Genomic DNA, 20073 nt, shown 5'->3' with positions numbered 1-20073 from the left:
AGTGGCCCTGAGGGAGAATGCCTCCAGTCTGCAATATTTCACTCCTCAACTCCCCTCATCTTCCAGCCTAGATACCTGAGGTTTATAGTCAAACTCCTTTTCCAAAGAGCTAAATTGCCCAGAAACCACCCAGAGAGTTCTGAAATCATTTCACACAAGCTCTTAATTTTTTTTTAAGGTAAGTACCGTTCCCTATTTTAATAGAAAGAAGACAATTTAAAGCCATGGTGAGGAATAGGAGACAAGGCTAATCTTTATCATCAAGGGCTGCAGAACATCTTTTGGAGACAAGGAAAGCCACTGAATCATCTTCCTCAATTCTGAACTTTCTATGATCACAATAAGTGCTTCACTTTGCAGGGCATGTGATGTGAGTCAAGATATGATGATAGAAGGAAAGAGTGTGATGAGCTAAGTGCTATTAAAGAATCATACAGCCCAGCAACATTTGTTCTTACCATATTCTGTGTTGGTTTGTTTTGAACTTTGTTTAAAAATTCCATGGCTTATGGCACCTCAAATTCATAAGGAATCTTTTTACAACAGAATGCTTTTGTATATGCATCAGTGGAAATTTGATGAAAAATTGCCAGTAAGTTGAGGCCAGTCCATTTTTCGGTACTGAGTTTGTCACTCTCCCAAAAATTTTCAAATATGGGCAATTAAACAAGCATGGCCTATCAAAGAAGCTGAGCCTTCCAGATAATCTGGAATTCTGACCATATATTCACCCTGGAAGCTGTTGCTCTACTCAAATACTTGAACTTTTAATGAAGTGTCCAGTCCTTTTGTGATGGCACTGAAGTGTAATCAAACATTACCACAAGCCAAGTCATACACTAGCATGTCTTGCCTTGTTTAAATATCTCGAATATATTTGAGTAATTGTGTAATGATTTCTAGGCCCCTGGTTGTCCATATGGTCTGAACAGACTGTCTTTTGTAGAGCAGTTGTGCTATCTCTTTCAGCGAGAAAAAAAAACCCAAACCATCTCTGCTCCAAACCAGAGAGTTTAGGAGGCACTGCTTAAATTCAGGGGTGGCACCCTACGTCAACTCTTGAACAAAACCAGCTCACATTTGGGCCCCAGAAATTGCTGTATCTTCTGAAACCGTTGCTTGTGTTTGTGAAATACACAAGAACAATGCAGCAGGCATCACCTGACATGTTTTCTGCTATAACTGTCCTTAAGATATAATGACATGCCATGAGGACAATACAGCAAAGCCAGCACTTCAACCACATGGAATCGTTCTGGACAGAGAACATTCTAGACAGTGGAACCAGATCATCCTAGACAGTTAATGAGGACCAGTGAAAGGGTCTGACCTTTGGCAAGAACTCTGCTCTAATGTTCTTTGGGTGGTATGGGCAATGAGACAGCAAAGAAATTGTTGATTTTGCAATTAATAAAACACAAGGAGAGTTGCAGGGATTTAGCTTAAGAGACCAGAATCTAAACATGGTTACTGGGCCTTACTAATTATTCATATTATCCATCTCCCTAAGAAAGTATTCCAGGGGAGACCTGAAATGCTATGTTTGAAGGAATGTGCCAACTTATTCTTGACTTATTATTTGAGAATTATTAGCAAAATGGTTAGGTATAGACTTCCCACCCCGCCCCCCACCCCAAACCACCGGCCACAATAGGGCTTTTTGGTGGGACTAACGTGGCAAGGGGATAGTGGGCAGCTAAGTCTGTTGGCCTTTCTGCTCTTGCCCAACTTCAGGCTTCTGAAGTCATAAGAGGAAAACCATTTCACTGGTCATGAGCAGTGCTGAATGCACAAGAGCATGGAGACATGCACGACTTGTGAGTTCTGGGGATGACTGGAATGTGATGGAAAAGAGTTTACCTTTTGTGCCTGAGGGAGCTGAAAAGAGGGGAAAAAAGAGAAAAAATCATTACATAAGCAGTTAAGATTAACTGTGAAACTTCATTTGGCTGTCTTTGGCAAATGGAAAGATCAAAATGAGAGAAAGAGAGGGAAATAAAAACTAAAGCCAAGTCATTTTCCTGTATAAAGCTACAGTGTTGATTATTCCACCTGCTATCTGAATCTGTAGCATCAGTAGATCATCTGAGAATGTGACAGCAAGTGCTTTGAGAATCACAATGCCCAGTTAGTTCCATAACCTCCTACAAAGTTAGACCTGAGGTTCTTCTGTCATTTGGCCCAAAGCACACACTACCAAAACTGAGCTCCTTCTTCCTGTACACCAAAAGATCCCCCTGTGAAGGACTGTCTGGAGACATTTGGAGCTGTCAAAGCTAGGGGCATGGGAGAGAGCAAGAGCTATTGTGGCTAAACATTCTATAATGCACAGGACAGTCCCCACAAGCAAGAATTATCCAGCCCGTATGTCATTTGTGCCAAAGCTGAGAAACTCTACTGTACATAAAAGTAAGACCACTCAAAGGATGTTCTGTTTTTAAAGTCATTTTTTCTTGTTTTACTGTTTCCTTTATTGGTACTTAAGGAAGCATGCACAAGGATTTATGCATTATGCAAACAAGGCTGATAGTCTAAGAGCAATGAAAAGGCAGTCAGTCAACCCATAATATAAGACATAATAGTTTTCCCAATGGCACAGGAAAGGAATTGAAGTTATAGGTATGTAGAAAAAGATGAATATTTACAAGACATATTTGTCTATTTTTCTACATTGAGACTACTAGGCTGCGGTTTAATGCCACAGTGTTTGTGATTGCCATTACAGCATGCAGTGCTTTGAAAATCATTTTTCTAATCTGGAATGGAATTAACATTATCCATATACTAAATATCAAATCTAAGAATTACATCATTTTCAAGACTTACTTTTCATAGAGACTAAAATTTATTGTGAACTTGTCACCAAGCACTGTGTTAAGCCCTTTATTTGCATCACTCCACTAAATCACAACCCAACACTAAGTACCCTTAGTAACCCCACTTTACATATGACCAATAGAACGGCATTTAGAGGTTATGCAATTATACAATATACCATAGATAATAAATTGGAGAGCTGGGTTACCTGACTTTAGAACGCACATATTAATAAAGGCCACAAACACTTGGGAAGTGTGACTACAAACTCTCTCTGTATCTCCAGAGTTTATAGCATTGAAAGTGCTAGAAGATGCACTAAAGAGAGAAAGAGAGAGAGAGAGAGAGAGAAAAAGGAAGGGCATCTCTCCTTTCAAGAGACCTGTCAAATCTCACAATTTGTGCAGGACTTAACTTTGGTATAACTAGTTTTAGATAACTAAACCAGGCATCCTATGGTCCTCATCTGAATCTTCTGAATTTCTCGTTCTTTTCTCCTTGCATAGAATGCTCTCTCTTCACAGACACTAAGGCTAGGGCTTTCTTGAACCTGTCATAAGATTCTGCCCTTTGGATGGAGCCCAACCAAGGGTAGAAGGAATAAACCCAAACCAACAAGGTGTCCTGGATCTCAAAGACTTCTCTAGAATGGTCATGGAGAATGTTCAAGAAGGGCAGACCCCAACTTCCCAACAATCAATTTCCGAGCACTTTTATGCCAAAAGGTCTCCCAATTTAAGAAGACAGGAATACAAGCATGTTTTTCTGATTCTTTCCTCCTAGCTTTAGCTGCCACTACTAAAAGGGAAGCTTATGTGTTTTTCCAGTGCTTCTCAAGAGTGCAGAAAAGAAATGTATCAAGGGGTGAGAAATTGAGCCTAAAAGGAGGAATCACTTAAAGAAGAGTCTCTTAAATATTAAACATCGTTTCATACAATGGAAAAGAAACCTTGGAGACAAGAACATTAATGGAATGACAAATGTATGTTTCCTCAGGAAAGCATTTGTGTTGAATCACAGCTTATGTTGTATGAAATGCATCAGGGAGCCGTGAGAATTATAATTGCTTGATGAGTTAAAATAAATACCAAAGTTAAGTCCTGCACAAACTGTGAGACTTGACAGGCCTCTTGAAAGGAGAGATGTCCTTCCTTTCTCCGTCTCTCTCTGTCTCTCTCTCAGTTTTATATTGGTGGAGCAAGAAACACCTCTTTTTGACTCACCCATTTAAGCACATGATACGAAATCCTGGGAAGGAAAATGAGAGACCAGGCCTTGTGGTGATGTCCTCAGTTTAAGTTTGCCCTCAAGATCTCCACAAAACATATATTTTCCTCAAGAAATAAGTCATGAGAACAAAGAGCAACTTTCCTATCAAAGCTTTTAAATAACATAAATTACAGCTTGCAATGCCCTACACACGTTGGACCTCGAAGAAGGAGTCTCAGAATAGAACATAACAAATTTAGATGGGATCACTGGCAGCCAAAGACGCTACTGCTTGGGAGTAGGCTCTCCTGATGACACACGCTCACCTGACATTCACAAAGGATGTGCAGAGCCCTGAACTGGGACCCAGACCAGCTGGACATCAGGTACCCCCCAACCCCGGCCTCTGGTTGGAGTTTTGAGGCACGTGCCTTCCAGACTTTGGCCAGGGTGCAGATGGTAAAGAGAGGGCTGAGGAACGGGCCCATTCTTGGATGGCCAATAAGGGTAGCCTCAAGAGCCAAACCTGACTGATTATTAATGGAATGTTATAGCAGTGTTGAGAAGGATTCTGAAATTATGTCTGAGTTTTGTTGAAAAGAATGCTATAATCAATTAGCAATGTCTGTTGTGGGCTCAAAAATATAGAATAGAAAGGTTTTATTGCACCTTTTCTGTGTTAGTTCTGAGTACATCTATAATTTCTATGTAAGTTATTTGTTTAATGTCTCCCCTGCTAGATCACGAGCTCCATGAGGGCATGAGGGTATCTGCCCTGTACGGAAGTCTCCATGACGTTCTCTAAGCTGTGACTATAACTGGTGCTTACCTGGTTAAAAGAAGGTACCTTATTACTTGGGTACACCTAGGGTGGATACCAGGGGAAGACAACTTGAGTAGCTGACTGGAATCTACACCCCCACAAACATACATACCATGTTGCTAAACCAAGCTAAAGGCTTTCAAAAGAAAAAGAAATATCTCTGCCAGATATAAAATCCTCAGATTTCCATATGCCTGGTACAGACTTCTGCATATGCAGATTGTCTCACTGACCCATGGGTGTGCATAAAACCAGTACGGGAACTTCCCATCAACACTCAGCCTGAGGCAAGGTGACTTCTATTCCTCAAAGACCTCTTCTTCTTCAAAGCCATCGTGTCAGGCATTGTCTACTGGGCTCCACCCCCCTGAGTCTGTTTCCCCACTTACTACATCAGAGTCTGCACAGGCAGCTTCAGATTCCTTCAGGCCTAATGCCCTCAGATTGTATGACTCTATATGAAACTACATACCCTCCAGTCACTTTTTTAAAAGAAGGGCAAAGAAAGAAAGAAGTTGTAGTATCCTGTGGGCTTGCATATTCTTAGGGAAAATTCCTAGGTATAGAATGCATTCATGGGACACCAAATTCAAACTTGGAAAGACTGAGAATGTGTCATTCAAGAGAGTGATGGAGATGAAGGCCACAACAATAAAAGCAGCAGCCACTCCTGAGTGACCACCCTCAATGGACCAGGGACTTAGCTAAGCACTTTATCATCTTGAGCAATCATGGTCCTCACAGTGGACCTCTGGGTTGTATATCAGTATCATCTTGAGATTACAGAGGAGGAAACAGAGATTATTTAGAACGGCTAAGTACCTCACCAAGGTCATCCAGGCAGGAAATGCTGGAGCTGAAAGTCAAATCAATGCAGCCCCCACCCATGCTTTAACTGTCAGGCTCAAGGTGCTGCCTCTTGTGCAGACCAAGGGAGCTAGCACCAATCCGAGCTCCTGAAGGATTCCATCAGGGAATCCCCCATAGGAAGAACGGGGAATGAGAAATCCTGGCAGCACCCCATATGTGATAGTCTAGAGGGAGAACAGAGAATCCAGCCTGCCACACTTCTCAGCATGTGGTATGTGATGTATGGTGTAGCATAAATATTTATCATATCCTCTCCTGTCACTGACACACTTATTCTTCCCTCATCTTGGAATGTTCCCTTATACTCCTCCTTCCTTGTCCAGCAAACACCTACTTCACTGGTCAGTTGTCACGGTGTCAAATAAGCCCTGTCTGACCTCTCATATCAATCACATGTCCTCATCACATGGCCTCATAATGTCACATACCTCTTATTCACAACATAGTTGCTGCTAGGTGCAGTAAATGCCATTCTGCCCTTCTTTTTTGGTAACAACAACCCAACTTTCAGCCAGACTCAGCTAAATGAGCCTATTAGAGCTTGATATGGCAAAGTGATTCAGTCGTGGTCAATGAGATATCCATGGATGTGGCTTTCCCGGATAACATCCTTAAAAGGACTCCTTCCATCCTGCTGCCAGGAAGGTAGCAGTTGCTTTAGTAGTCATTCTGGACTGTAAGGTTATTTTGGATGGAAACCACAGGCTGGGATTTTGAGGACAGCAATAATGACAGGAAGTTATAACATAGCTACGACACACTATCAACCATTCTAAGTGCTTTACCCATATTAATTTATTGATAACTCACAGAAACCTTATTAGGTAAGTTCTACTCTTATCCCAATTGTGCATGAAACTACAAGCTCACATAGCCAGAGAGTAGTAAAGATAGTATTTGAGAAGCGAGGCCAGTGAGAAGATTATTGAATAACCTGGATGAGAGATGATGGAGAGCTGGACCAAAGTGCTGGTAGAAGATATGGCAGGCAGTGGTCTGACCCTAGATCTATTCAAGAGAAAAGATGACAGACTGGATGATAACATGAGAAAGCCAGACATCAAGGATGCATCTAAGTGTTTTGGCCCAGGTAAATGCAAAAATGGAGCTTCCATTTTCTCAGAAGAGGAATACTACAAAAGAAGCATATTTGAGGGAACCCCCCCCCACAGATTTCAGTTTTGTCTAAAACTGACAATTTTAGGATGTCTCCTAGACTTGCAGGCAGAGGTTGCGTCGTCACTGTCAACATGCCGACAAGGTTACCCAGGAAGTAAATGCAAGTAGAAGAGCACATGTGTCCAGGGAATGAATTGTGGGGCAATTGTGGGGTACCAGTCAGAGATCCTGAGGTGGGCCAGGGAAAAAGAGCTGGAAGGAGCTACAGGGGCAGTGGAAGAGATTTAAGCATGCTTTGAGTCTCTGATGTTAAGTAAAGGTGTTTCAAAAAGAGACAGTTCCTACACCGAGGAGAAGGGAGTATTTTTGTTTTAACTTTTCTCATTTACTTCATTTCTACCAGACTTCCACACAGTCACAGGGGCAACTGATAGGACATCCATCACTATAGCTCAACGAACTTCCAGAGTTGAGTGAACTCTTTTTCAAAAAGAAACTCAATTAAAGATCTATTGGTCAAAACAACACATTCACTATAAAATATGTAAAGACCAAATGGAACACAAAGCATTTTCCTGCCAACAGTATAAAACAACAACAAAAAGCCTGGTCTACATATGTTTATTCCATTTGTAAAACTGGCCCTTTGCCTCAGGCCTTATGAATGAGCGATAAACCCGTTTGCTGCCGAGGTTCCCTGTGTTCATTTTTTTTTTCCTGTGCATGTTTGCATTTATAATCTTCCATTCTTCTTCATTAAGCATGGGTTAAGATTCCTACTCCTCCATATACCAGAGGAAGTTCTGTTAATTGGCTCACACTCCAAAACCTATGCCAGGAGGGGAAGGTCTCAGATGAGCTAAGATTCAGCGATGGCAGTTCTGTCCACATCCATCCACTTCTGCCACCCCACGCCAAGCCACCATCATTGTTCATCCATCTCCTCAGTTTCCTTTTTTCCCACAGTCCTTCCTCTATACTGCATCCAGAACTATCTAAGACTATAAGCCTGATGTTTTGCTGGTTCTATTGTCCAAGCCTCGCTTGCCTCAAAGCCTTTGTGTGACTATTTTCTCTGATTGGCTGATGCTGTCCCACCTATGTCAATTCCCTTGACACCCTCCAGAGTCCCCGCCTCACTGATTCCTACCCATTTGTCAGATTTTAGCTCTAAAGGCACTTCCTATGACAGGAGTTCTTATCTCAACTCCATGTATCTTTCTGTGACATCATCTTGTTTATTCCTGTCTTAGCATTCATTGCATTCTGTAATCTTCTTGTTTAGTTTTTTACTACCTCTTCACATAAGTACTCAAGATCCATCTAAGGGTCATATGAAGGAACAATTTATTTGTTGTTGTACTGCCAGGAACTAGACTTGTACTGTACTTGGCCCTTCGTAAAAATTCAGTAAAGAGTATTAGTTGAAGGAAGAGAGGGAAGTAATAAGGAAAGAAGAAAGAATGAAGGGAAGGAAGGAGGGAAGGAAGGAGGAAAGGAAGAAAGAGGAAGGGAAAGAAGAAAGGAGTGAAGGAAGGAATAAGGAATTAAGGAGGGGAGAATGGAGGGAGAGAGGAAGAAAAGAAAGTAAAACAAAGAAAGAAGAAAAGGAAAAGGAAGGCAGGCCAGCCTTAGAATTTAGTAGACCAAGTTTCCAATCCCACCTCTACCCCTTATGAGCCATGAGGACTTGAGCAACAAAATATCATCTCTGAGCTCAGGATTTCTCACATGTAAGACTACCCACTGACCTGAGATCACAATTTTTAATGAGCCATCACTTCTTCACAGTGGATATAAGGCTTGAATAAGTTGCATTAGACAATGTGTGACTCTTACAGTGGACATGTGTCTTTTTGCTCTCACCATCAACTCCTTCTTTCACAGTAGTACCCATACTCTGGGTAAGACTCTACTCCAAGTCCCATGATGTGGGCAGTGCCCAGACCTGAGCCAATTGATTTGTTACTGGCCCGAGCAATTGGCTTAGGGTGGACAAGTGACCTAACCTAATCTAATCAGGAATTTTACAGAAGTAGCCAAATATCATACAGCTCCCTCCTCTCTCCCCTCTTCTCTTTCCTCTCTCAACTAGAGTCTGAGAGGATGCACTTACTGGGGACAGATCATCAAATGGTGTCTGAGAGTACAGCCAGCACCATGTAAGGCAGAGAACTGAGATGAACTGAATTCAGCACCAATGGTGCCAATGAAGCCCATGTCAATTCATGGGACTTACTTTCTAGAGGCTTCCAGCTCAGTATGACATCCTGAGTGAACTGAGTTTTTCTCATAGCTCCCAAAGATACTTGCAGTTGGCCATCTCTAGGTACAGACCATGGCTACTTTCAACTAGATTTTACTGGCACAAATCAAAAGATTCATCGAAATATTTCCATACAGTTTGCTCACCTTCAAAAATACTCAGCAGTAATTCCCTCAAGAGATTTCTAAAGGTATGCCTGAAATTTCCTTACAAACATACAAGGCATCGTATTTCTCCAGAGTCCAGAAGCTCTTTTGGCCTTTATGATAATCTTGTATGTCAGAAGATAGAAGGATGTCTCTTTGTGCCATTCTCCTTGGAATCTCCTCTTCCCCTGGCTTTCACAAGAGCATCAGTTTATTCCACTGCTCCATGTTCCTTCTCTGGCTCCTTAAATGTGGACGCCCCATTGCTCCTTCTACAATCCCTAACTGAGGCAACCATCCCCAGCCCCATGGTTTTATCTAATTCCTTGTCATGGTGGTGGTGAAGGAGGATGAGAAGGAAAGTGTAGGAGCAGGGGTGGAGATAGATAACCTTGCAGAGTGGAAGACAAGAACAAAGATAGGATCAATAAAAGAAGATAAACATAACTAACTTTACGACTTTAAAATAATTTAAGTACCCATTCCAATTTTCCCTTCATATCCTATCATATATATATGATTTTATATATATATATATAAAATAAAATAAAATCCTGTTGGAAAGATCATGGAGAGAATGGTATCTATGTATTCCAAATTGTATTGTTTTTATCCGTTTGGATATTATCTTGACTGACCATATATAATTTAATAGTGATTTCTCAACATGTATTTTGGAAAACAAATGGAACTTTAACTTCTTTTTCCAACAGTATATTTAGAGACAAAAAAAGTTTTGACAGAAGGACCCTTCTTTGCAACACATATGCCATTTAAAATGTTTCTTTTTAAAAAGTCACACAAGCAATGCAAACTTCTTATAGAAAAGTAGATATCAAAGATAAGCAAAAGAAGACATTTAAAGCCACTGATGATGCTAATATTTCAGTTAATGTCAATTATTAAATTATTTGAATATAAAAACATTACTTATTGAATTCCCTATTATTAGCTCTCTAGAATGTATTTACCTTGTCAATAACATGGATGATGTTGTAATAAACATTCTCGTAGTAAAATTTTTGCATACATTCTCAACTTTTCAAGAGGTTGAGTTATTGATCAAAGGGCATTACATATTTCAGTCTCAAGGGTTCTCAAGGAAAGTTGTCCTAATTTATACTCTGACCAGGATGCTGTATTCCCAATGTCTGTTTCACCACTCGAAATTAACCCTAAGTATCATCTTTTAAAAATCTCTCAGTAATTTAAAACTACAGGTTATATGGATGAGTCTTTTCCTTGGTCCAAATGAGTTAAAAGGCAGAGAGGATATTAAACTTCAAAATGCCCAAAGGGCCAAAGGGCTCACTCTATTGCAGATCTCCAGAGAACACTGTCCTACCCACTGCAGACTAGCATCCCAGGTTATTTAGTAGAAAAGATGTAGACTGATAACTAAGGGTCAGATTTTTCAAACTGAACTCTGAATGAAAAAATCTAGTGTCTTTTTTTGCAGTGGTAGAGCTCTTCCTAGATGAAAGGCAAGCCTGCATAAATTATTCACTTGATGGCAGACATTTTTTTTGGATGCTGGAAAATGTGGATTATTAATGGGCAGAGCAGAACAATTCTCACATTACATATAGCTGAGGACTATTGGCTGGGGGAAAGCCCCAGACATTTTGCTCATTATAATGTTCTGAAAATTCTCACAATAAGAAATCATTTCTCATCAGGCTTGAACTCTGCTTTGTATCAGAAAAATACGTTTCCAATTAAAATTGTCATTCTTCAGCCTTACTTTGGGTGGTCATCTTGCTGAAAAATTATCTGGAGCTCTGGCAGTGTTGGGGAGCAAAAGGTCCTGCAGGTTCCCTGTGAGAACACAGGGTTGGTAGAATCAAAGGGAAATTTGGCAAAGTCCAGATAAAACTACCACCATGATGTGTTTGTATTTCCTGCCTGGAAACCACTTTGGTCTACATGGCAGTCCAGGGATCAGTGTAGATTAAGGAGGATCTGATAGGGAAGGAAGCTCTTTTCTGCAGGATTCATTTTACAAATATCTGAACAGGATGCAAACCCACTCAGACCTTCTCCTGAACTCCCACCCTACCAGTGTCACTTTTCAACATTGTGACTGCTTCCAGTTGGATACTCTAAGCTGCTGGTTTTAATTAAAACTTAATTTGCAAAAATGTTTCATAATTTATGCATGTCATGTAATTCCTCTGAGACTCTGAATGTGGAGCCAACTCAGGGCCATATAAGGAGACACTGTACTGAGAAGGTTGGGGGAGGAAAGGGATGTACGAAGAGAAGTACCAACAGGCGCAACAGAGGAAGGTCCTGATACTTTCTTTCAGCCTCCCACCACCTGGATCTGCAGCCACCTGGGAGAGACATGGGCCTTGATGTCTACAAACAGAGATCCCATTTGGCAGGTTATAGACTCAGAGAACCAGAAGGGTCAGCAATAACCAGAATGGCCCTCAAAGAAAGGCCTTACCAGGGGAGATGGGAAGCCAAAGAACTTGAAACCCTCCAAAATAGATGATTGGGTTCCCACCCTCCCACCGAAGGAGACACACACACACACACACACACACACAAAACCCTCAGAGGAAAATTAATGAAAACTCAAGAGTCGCCAATGAAACCATTACTTCAATCAACAGATGTCTTCAAGAGAATTTGCAGGGATCTGCCAAACTGTTGAACCACAAAGAAATCTGTGCAGCAACTTAACTAGAAATACTGGGCCCCCAAGAAAGATGGCCTCCCCTTAACACATATACTTTGTTAACTGCAAAATTAATGGATCTCCAGTTACCCTCCAGGTCTGCAATGGAAAGAATATACTGACAGCATTTGACATAAAAAAGAAATCAATGGGGCCAGAAATAAACGTGAACAAGTGTTCTGCAGACTCACAAAGGATGGGCCATGTCAGTGCTATGTTTTTTAGTGGCCAATCTGGTAAGTTACACATTTCACTGATAGGTTGATTTTATTCTATTTCTACCTCTATCTCAAAGGTTCAACTTGCTCCTTCCATTTCCTGCCACCTATTAAAAACTTAATAAGCTGTTAAGTAAAAGCAAGAGACTATACAGTCCTTTCATCTGTCAAGCCTGTATCTCACAGAAGTGGACACATTAAGTAGATAGTCAAGGGTAAAAATGTGAGCTGCGGGTGACAGACAATCCTCTGTTGATGTTCTCAATTAGAATATCCTTCAGGATACTTCTGGCTCTATGATTCTAGTCTATGAGGAGTTCTTTTCTTTGAAAGAGCTATGAACATTTCCTTCTTTTACAGACTGTTTTCACCGTGGAGCATCAGTGCATGTATTTTATATTCATCATAAGACAGAAAGAAAGGCTAAAGCTTAGTGTTAATTAATATTATTTCTCTTTTTTGCATCCAAGCACTTTTCAAGTCAAAACTGGATCCTATTTATGAGCAATGAGAGTTTGCACATACCGAATGCTTATGCTAAACCAGGCCAGGAGCTAAGGACTAAATGCATCCGCATGAAAAATTCCCATGACAACTCTAGGGGTCAAATACAATCACCTACATTCTAAAGATGGAAAAACTGAGATTGACCCCAAATCCTGTTTTCTGACCCGGTAAGGTTAACAAGTCAATTAATCCAATTAATCTTTTTCTAAAAACTTAATCTATTAATGAATAATGCAGGAAATACGAAGTAAAAATAAAAATGAAGTGATCTACTCGCCAGTAGAATAGAAGAGAACTTTGTCTTCCACTGAAGCCTGTGACACACTGACTACCACACTACTTCAGACTTATTTTCATCATAGAGGTCTATTAATATGATGGGACTGCTAATCTCTCAAAATACACTTTGCTTCCTGTCCCCCAAATCTGGGGCTTGGCAATCCTTCAAACACATTTTCCCAAACATATGTTTCTATACTATTGAAGTTCATGTATATTTCCAGTGGAATTTTTCTTAAGGTTTTGATTAATTTACAATTAAATCATAAAACAGAGTAACTATTACTGAATATCTTTATTTCCTAGTGACTTTCATTTTGTCATTTTACAGAACTTTTTTTGTCTTCGTTAGGAAAGTCAGGTCTTATCAGTGACACTTGGGCCCAAGTATCAGAGGCCAATATACTTCTGAGGTTTACCTTTAAGAACTAGAAGAATCCAAAACCTGAGCTATAAAATTCACATTAAATACAAAAATGAGGTGATATAATCAAGAAAGGGAAAAAGAAGCATAAAAGAGGGCTGTCTCACAATTAAATTGATTTACTATAGTATCACACTTAAATAAAAATTATCTCAATATCATATCAATAAATTGCCACTGTCCTAAAAATTTTTTTAAAAAAAGATAAGCATTATTCTCTGGTAAAATTAATCTACATCCAAAATATTTTAAATCTTGAATATGAATTAACAAATAGAATAATATAATTAAATAATCTCAAAGATAAACAAACTAATCATCATTATCATCTTTTATTTCTAAATTTCTACTGTGGTCACATTGGAATAGCTAGTACTGGATTACTCCTCCTAACACAAACAACTAAATAACTGGATAGAATACAAAAAAGAAACAAATGTTCTTTTATATTGATCAATAATCAGCACAGAATTTGCTCCCTAACAGAAGGCAAAACATAAGATGACATTCATGATCACTTTAATACTTGACCTGGAGGCATTTACAAGACCCCAGAGCAGAGATGATAAGGCCAAGCAGAACCTGGTAGTTGCACTGAATTGAAGAGGAATTAATCAAAGTTTATAGAGGCTCAGGTGCCTGGAATTTTTGCACGGTAGAGCACTGGAGAGAAAAAGCTATACAAAGAGTTCCGAAATGTACAGAGAGGGCCTCTTGAGTCTTTGATTTAATACTGAAATGAGCTAGGGGAAGACTTCATGAGGCTGGGAAAAGCACAATTACAGGGGGTAGGAGAGGGGAACTACAATAAAGCTATAAGCCAAAAAAATCTATTGGACCTCTAAAATGGCTGGGAATTTACAAGTCCCAACCAGCCAGAACAGAATAGCTTGTTAAACACTTGGGACATTCAGTACGAATCCCAGAAATATTGTGCCTAGCATAAGAACTAAGCTAGACTTAGAGTGAAAGATACACCGTATCTGCCAACCAAAGTTTAAAAACAAGTGTTTAAAGGACTAAGCTGATACATAAGTAAATTAGCTAACTGTCAGAACACAACTTAATACTCTTTAAAGGAAGACAACAAAATCCAGAAACTCAATAACATAATGCCACTATCATGCTGTCATTATGCTTAATGTCTAATAAAAATTAATAGTTATAGAAACAAAAAAGTTGTGACTCTTAAGAGGAAAAACAATCAATCAGTAGAAATATACCTAGAAATCATGTAATTGGAAAATATAAACTTGATAAAATTGATAAACACACCGATCTAAGAAGCTCAATGAACCTGAAGCAAGATAAATACACACACATACACACAAAATACCAAAGCACATTATAATAAAATTGCTGAAAACCAATTATAACAACAAAATCATAAAAGCAATCAAAAAATAAAAGCACATAGGTATAGGGCATCAAAGGTAAGAATTATTACTAACTTCTCATCAGAAACAGTGTAAGCCAGATTATAATAGAACAATTGCTTTAAAGTACTGTAAGAAAAAAATGTAAACTTAGAATTCTTTATCCCGTGAAAATATCTCTCCAAAAGATGGTGAAATGAAATGTTTTCAAACAACAGTAACAAAAAATTCTGAGAGAATTCACTGCCAGCAGAGTTGCACTTTAGAAAAAAAATTAAAGGATGCTCTTCAGGGGAAGTAAAATGATTCCAGATGGAAGCTTGAAATCTATACAAAAACATAAATAGCACCAGAAATGGAAAATATGTGGGTAAATATGAAATTTTTTTCTCACTTTTTAATTAACTGTTTTAAGCAAAATGAAAATAATGTATAGTGTGGGGTTTATAATATATGTGGGAGTAAAAAGTATGATAATAGTAGCACATAGAATGGGAGGGGGCGTGGCAGTATACTGTTGTAAGTTGCTTCCATTATAAAGAGGGTAGACCCTGAGAAGTTGAAGATGCAAACTATCACACTAGAACAACCACTCAAAAGGCACAACTAAGAGGTACAGTTAATAGGCCAACAGGGGAGATAAAATAGCATTTGAAACACTCAATTCAAAAGGAGACCAAATAAGGGAGAAAAATATAAGGATATTTGTGTGTGTGTGTGTAATACATACATTTACTTATAACAATATGGTAGCGTTAAATAAGAAGAAAATAAAAACAACAGAGTAGATGGATATTTACAAAAATATGGTGTATTTAAACCAAACAATACGATAACTACAGTAAATGTAAATGGATTAAACAAACCAATTAAAAAGTAGAGATTGCCAGGCTGGCTGAAAAGAGAAAAAAGATCCAACTATATTTTGTCTACAAAAAGTACACTTTAAATAAAAAGGTATGAGGGCAAAGGTAAAAGAATGGAAATACATACAACAAAACAATAATCACAAGGACATTGGGGAAGCCATATTAATATCAAACAAAACAGACTTAGGACAAGAAATATGAGAGAGAAACAAAAATATTTCATACTGATAAAATGGTCAGTTCATCAAGATATTGTGCATACTCCTAATACTAGAGCTCAAAATATGTGACACAAAAATGAGCAGAATCAAAAAATGAAACAGAGAAACTTAGAATTTTCTTTGGTGATTTCAGTACTTCTCTATGTAACTGGTAAAAACAACTAGACAGAAAATTACTAAATGTATAGAAGACCTGAACAACACAATTTCAACCGATTTCATCCAATTGATTTTTTTAGAACAACATGCACAATAACTGCAGTATACACATTCTTTTCAAGTACCTATGAAATAGTCACCAAGAAAGTCCATATGCTGGACTATAAAACAAGTGTCAAGAAACAAAATTACTGAAATCATAGGATATATTCTCTGAATACAAGGAAATCAAATTAGAATTTGTAACAATAATATATCTAATAAAATCTAGAGGTATTTGAAAATGACACACTTCTAAGTAACTCATGAGTCAGAAAATTCCCAAATCACAAGTGGCATTAGAAAACATTTTGAACTGAGTAAAAATAAGAACACAACATATCAGAAGTTGTGAGATGTGGCTAAAGTAGCTCTTAGAGAGAAACAGAAATATATAGCTTTAAATGCTTATACTAGAAAAAGAGAATAGTCAAATGGTCAAACCTTCACCAAGAAAGAAACTAGAAAAAAGACCAAATTAAACAGAATATAATGAGAGGAAAACTTAAAAACTAAAAACTAAGAGCAAAAATCAATGCAACAGAAAAAAGACAAACAAAAGAGTAAAACTGGGTGAAACCAAAGTCTGGTTCTTTGAATATACTCCAAAAGTTGAAAAATATATAGCCAGATTGGTAACAAACTGCCAGTATCAGGAACAAAAGAGGGAATGTCATTGTAGATCCTAAATACCTTAAAAGAATAAGAGAATATCAGGAACATACTTATGCCAATAAATCCAACAATTCAGATGAAGTGAAAAAATTCCTTAAAATACAAGTGAGCAAAATTGATATAAGAAATACAAAATCTAAGATGTCTTACATCTATAAATAAAATTAATTTGGAATTTAAAACTTTCCCACAAAGGAAGCCCCAGGCCCAAATGGTTTCATTAATGAATTCTAATAATATTCAAGGAGAAATTCAGCAATCTTACACAAACTTTTACAGAAGACAAAAAAAGGAATGTGTGTATATGTGTTATGTGTGTGTGTGTATACGTGTATGTGTGCGCACGCGTGCACGCGTGCCAGTATTAACTATCCGACATGTGACTAAAGATGTCTTCAGGTGATCTGGTCCCCAGTCATCAAGTCACTTACCTTTGGGTCTTCATAGCGAGGACCCCAGTTGTTGTGGTTTAGAGGTAAGCCAGGCTTGATGCTCCCCGTCCAGATTCCTGCCACCTCATTTGTGAGCGTGTGAAAATAGTTGTTTCACAATACTGTTTGGGGGTGTTCAATAAGCAACAATAGCAACAGAAGATAAATATCATGATCCTTGTTTTCCAGAAGAGTAAACTGTACCTCGCGAGAGTGACTTGAAAAAACTAGTGTATGTGGCAGTGGCAGCTTTCTCTGCAAAGTGACATACATCCTGATCTAGACAGAAGTCCCAAATGTGATGCCACCACATTCACCAGGGTTCTAGTTCAGGGCTGTATGAGGCTTTGGTCCCATTATCACCAAACTAATGATCTGGCTCCAGTAATCCTGCTTCTCTTAGGAAGACACTTGAGGTCAGGGTTTGGTACTCATGGGTCACACAGCCAAAATCATCTCATTATTAAATCTTTAGCAAAGATAGATCAATGTCTACATTTGCAAAAGCTCAAGTAGCTCAATCAGCCATGAATTCTGGGCATCTATGCAAGACTTGGTTGAAGCACAAACTTAAACTCTTCCCAAACAGCTCCAAAGAGCACAGAAAAGTAGAGGACTAAAGCTTGGTAGAGTCTTGGCTCCCATTTTAGCCAAGGAGATATCAGCACAGGATATACCAGGGTGTGAAACAAGTGTTTATAATAACAGGACAAAAATAATTGATTCATTTCTGTCCTAGAAAGATGACGGAACTTAGAATGTTTGAGATGGGTTGGCATTTCATATTTCTGTCATCTTGTCCTCTGTTTCCCCACACCCCCTGCCAGTCCTTTTTCCCTTTAAACAAACATCAGTTTTTATTCTTCACAGAGGTACAAGTCTTCTATCACCAGACTTGAACAAAATCTCCACAGATGCAGAAGAAAAGCAGCAGGATTTGCTTTGATTTATAAGCTGGAAGGGAGATGGAGAGAACAGCTGCTTTTCGCCTGAACAGAATTTGCCCCTTCTTTTGATAATAAGCACTTTATTTGCCTGTGAAACAAAACCCATCCCCTACACTCAGGTCTTATAGGACTGGGGCTGACTCCACCCTCCTCCAAATCCATAGGCAGACATGTGACTCACACCTGGTGAATCAGCACGTTGTATCCTGTTGACCACTGTGACTGGTTCAAGCAGAGATAACACAGGACTGAAGCCATGAGAGTCAGCACCAGGGTCTTAGCTAGAACCATAAGGAAAAAGATTAATTTCTTTTGAGGGGAAGGGGCTCCACTAGAAGGGTATAAACATGGAGCTGTTGGTAGCAGTCTCAACACCCCAAAGGGAGGGGAGTGTCACCTGAGAGTAAAGCTACACAGAGGAAACCAAAGCCAAGAGATGGCAAGAGGCAGATTCCTGACTGCATTTGGGCACCTAGATCCAGCCATGCCTGAAAAGATCTACACTTTAACATTTCAGTTTTATGCTTCAGTAGATTCTCCTTAATCACACAAATCTGGCTAAGCTGGATTTCTATCACAGCCAAAGACACCCTATTCACTAAGACAACATATTATCAACCACCTATACCAGTGGTTCATGAACTCTGCTCTGTGGAGTCCCCAAATTCTATGAGCCAGAGAGACTGAGCAACAGGCACCCCGACTCCAATTTAATCAAAACTGCTCTTTATTTTATATATGATGGCTGTTAAGATTTTATTTGAATAAAAGAGCTTTGCTAATTAAGAAAAAAAAGATAGCCATTCAGTTCAACCACGTTATTTTAGAGGTCCAGAAAAGCCATGTGTTTTTCACAAAGCAAGTTTGTGACAGCAATAAGCATGATCTCTACCAATTCATCCAGCACAAAGCCCATTATCACCTAATGCTAAGGTTGCCAGTACTGCTCATATTAGCTTTGGGATAGAAGCAGGTCTGTGGCTCCAGGCACTTCACCCCAACATATGGGAGGGTCCAACATGGACTTCTACCTGTAAGGACAGAGCTGCATACCTGCCACGTTCTGGGCAAACAGCCCAAGTGTCACCCTTCCTAGAGTGTATCAGGGGACCATTGGTATTTATCACAGTATGGGAGAGCTTTGTTTAGAACCATCTTCTCTGACTCATGTTGGGCTGGTCAGGAAGCCCCACATGTCTAGCAGGGAACACATTTATTTCTGTACCCACTGCCTATCAGAGTAAAGGGTACAACTTCTTTTCAGTATTCTAAAATAGTGGTTTGGTTTTTGAAAAGGCTTTGGACTCTATCATCTTTAAAATTAAGAGAAAAATCAAAATCTGGTCACTTTCGAGACAAGTTAATTAAGTCCCATCTGTCTCAATGTGGCTGCCCTCTATTTGGAAGTGGAGAAAAAAAAGAGAGAGAGAGAATCCAAACTGGCAATAATGTCCTTTTAATTGAATAAACCAACAGTTTTCTCATTCTAATGAGCATAAACTGTTTACAGAAAAGATTTTATTTAAATTACCCAGAGTGATTACTTTAAATGCACAGTTTGGTTAAAAGCTAAAGTCATAAATAATTAATTTTTCTTTTTAAAAGAATTATGCAAATTTAAACCAGAAGGCTAAAAATGGAAAGCGTCTAATCACAAGTGAATTGAGCTTCTCTTTGAGTTTCTCTCCCTTGCTACTTCGTCTCCACGTTTCGGTCTTTGCACCTGCTCTGAACACAAACAATGCCTGCCCTCACTCACCATGGTCTAGGGTGGTTCTTACACTCTCTGCCAATTCTTTACATTCCTTTTGAATATTCAGTGAGACCAACGGGTGAGACTAATGAGAAATGGGTGTGAACAGCTTTGGGTCATACCCCAAACAATGCCATGTGCCTGAACATTATCAAATTCTTGATAATGGAGGGAAGACAGAATCAACTGATCAGAACATGTTTCCTAAGCATCTATCCTGTGCAGGCATTCTGCTGAGT

At 39.0% G+C, this 20073-nt stretch overlaps 1 protein-coding gene across 1 annotated transcript in view; it reads right to left on the bottom strand.

Moving 5' to 3' along the window:
- CACNA2D3 (calcium voltage-gated channel auxiliary subunit alpha2delta 3) overlaps positions 1–20073 on the bottom strand; it is a 778957-nt gene that overhangs the window by 222645 nt on the left and 536239 nt on the right. The gene's annotated exons all lie outside the window — the stretch shown is intronic.

The sequence above is a fragment of the Vicugna pacos genome, chromosome 17, assembly GCF_048564905.1.
Source record: "Vicugna pacos chromosome 17, VicPac4, whole genome shotgun sequence".
Classification (NCBI taxonomy): Eukaryota; Metazoa; Chordata; class Mammalia; order Artiodactyla; family Camelidae; genus Vicugna; species Vicugna pacos.
The sequence above is the reverse complement of the archived record's forward strand: the minus strand, read 5'-3'. Positions and strand labels throughout refer to the sequence as shown.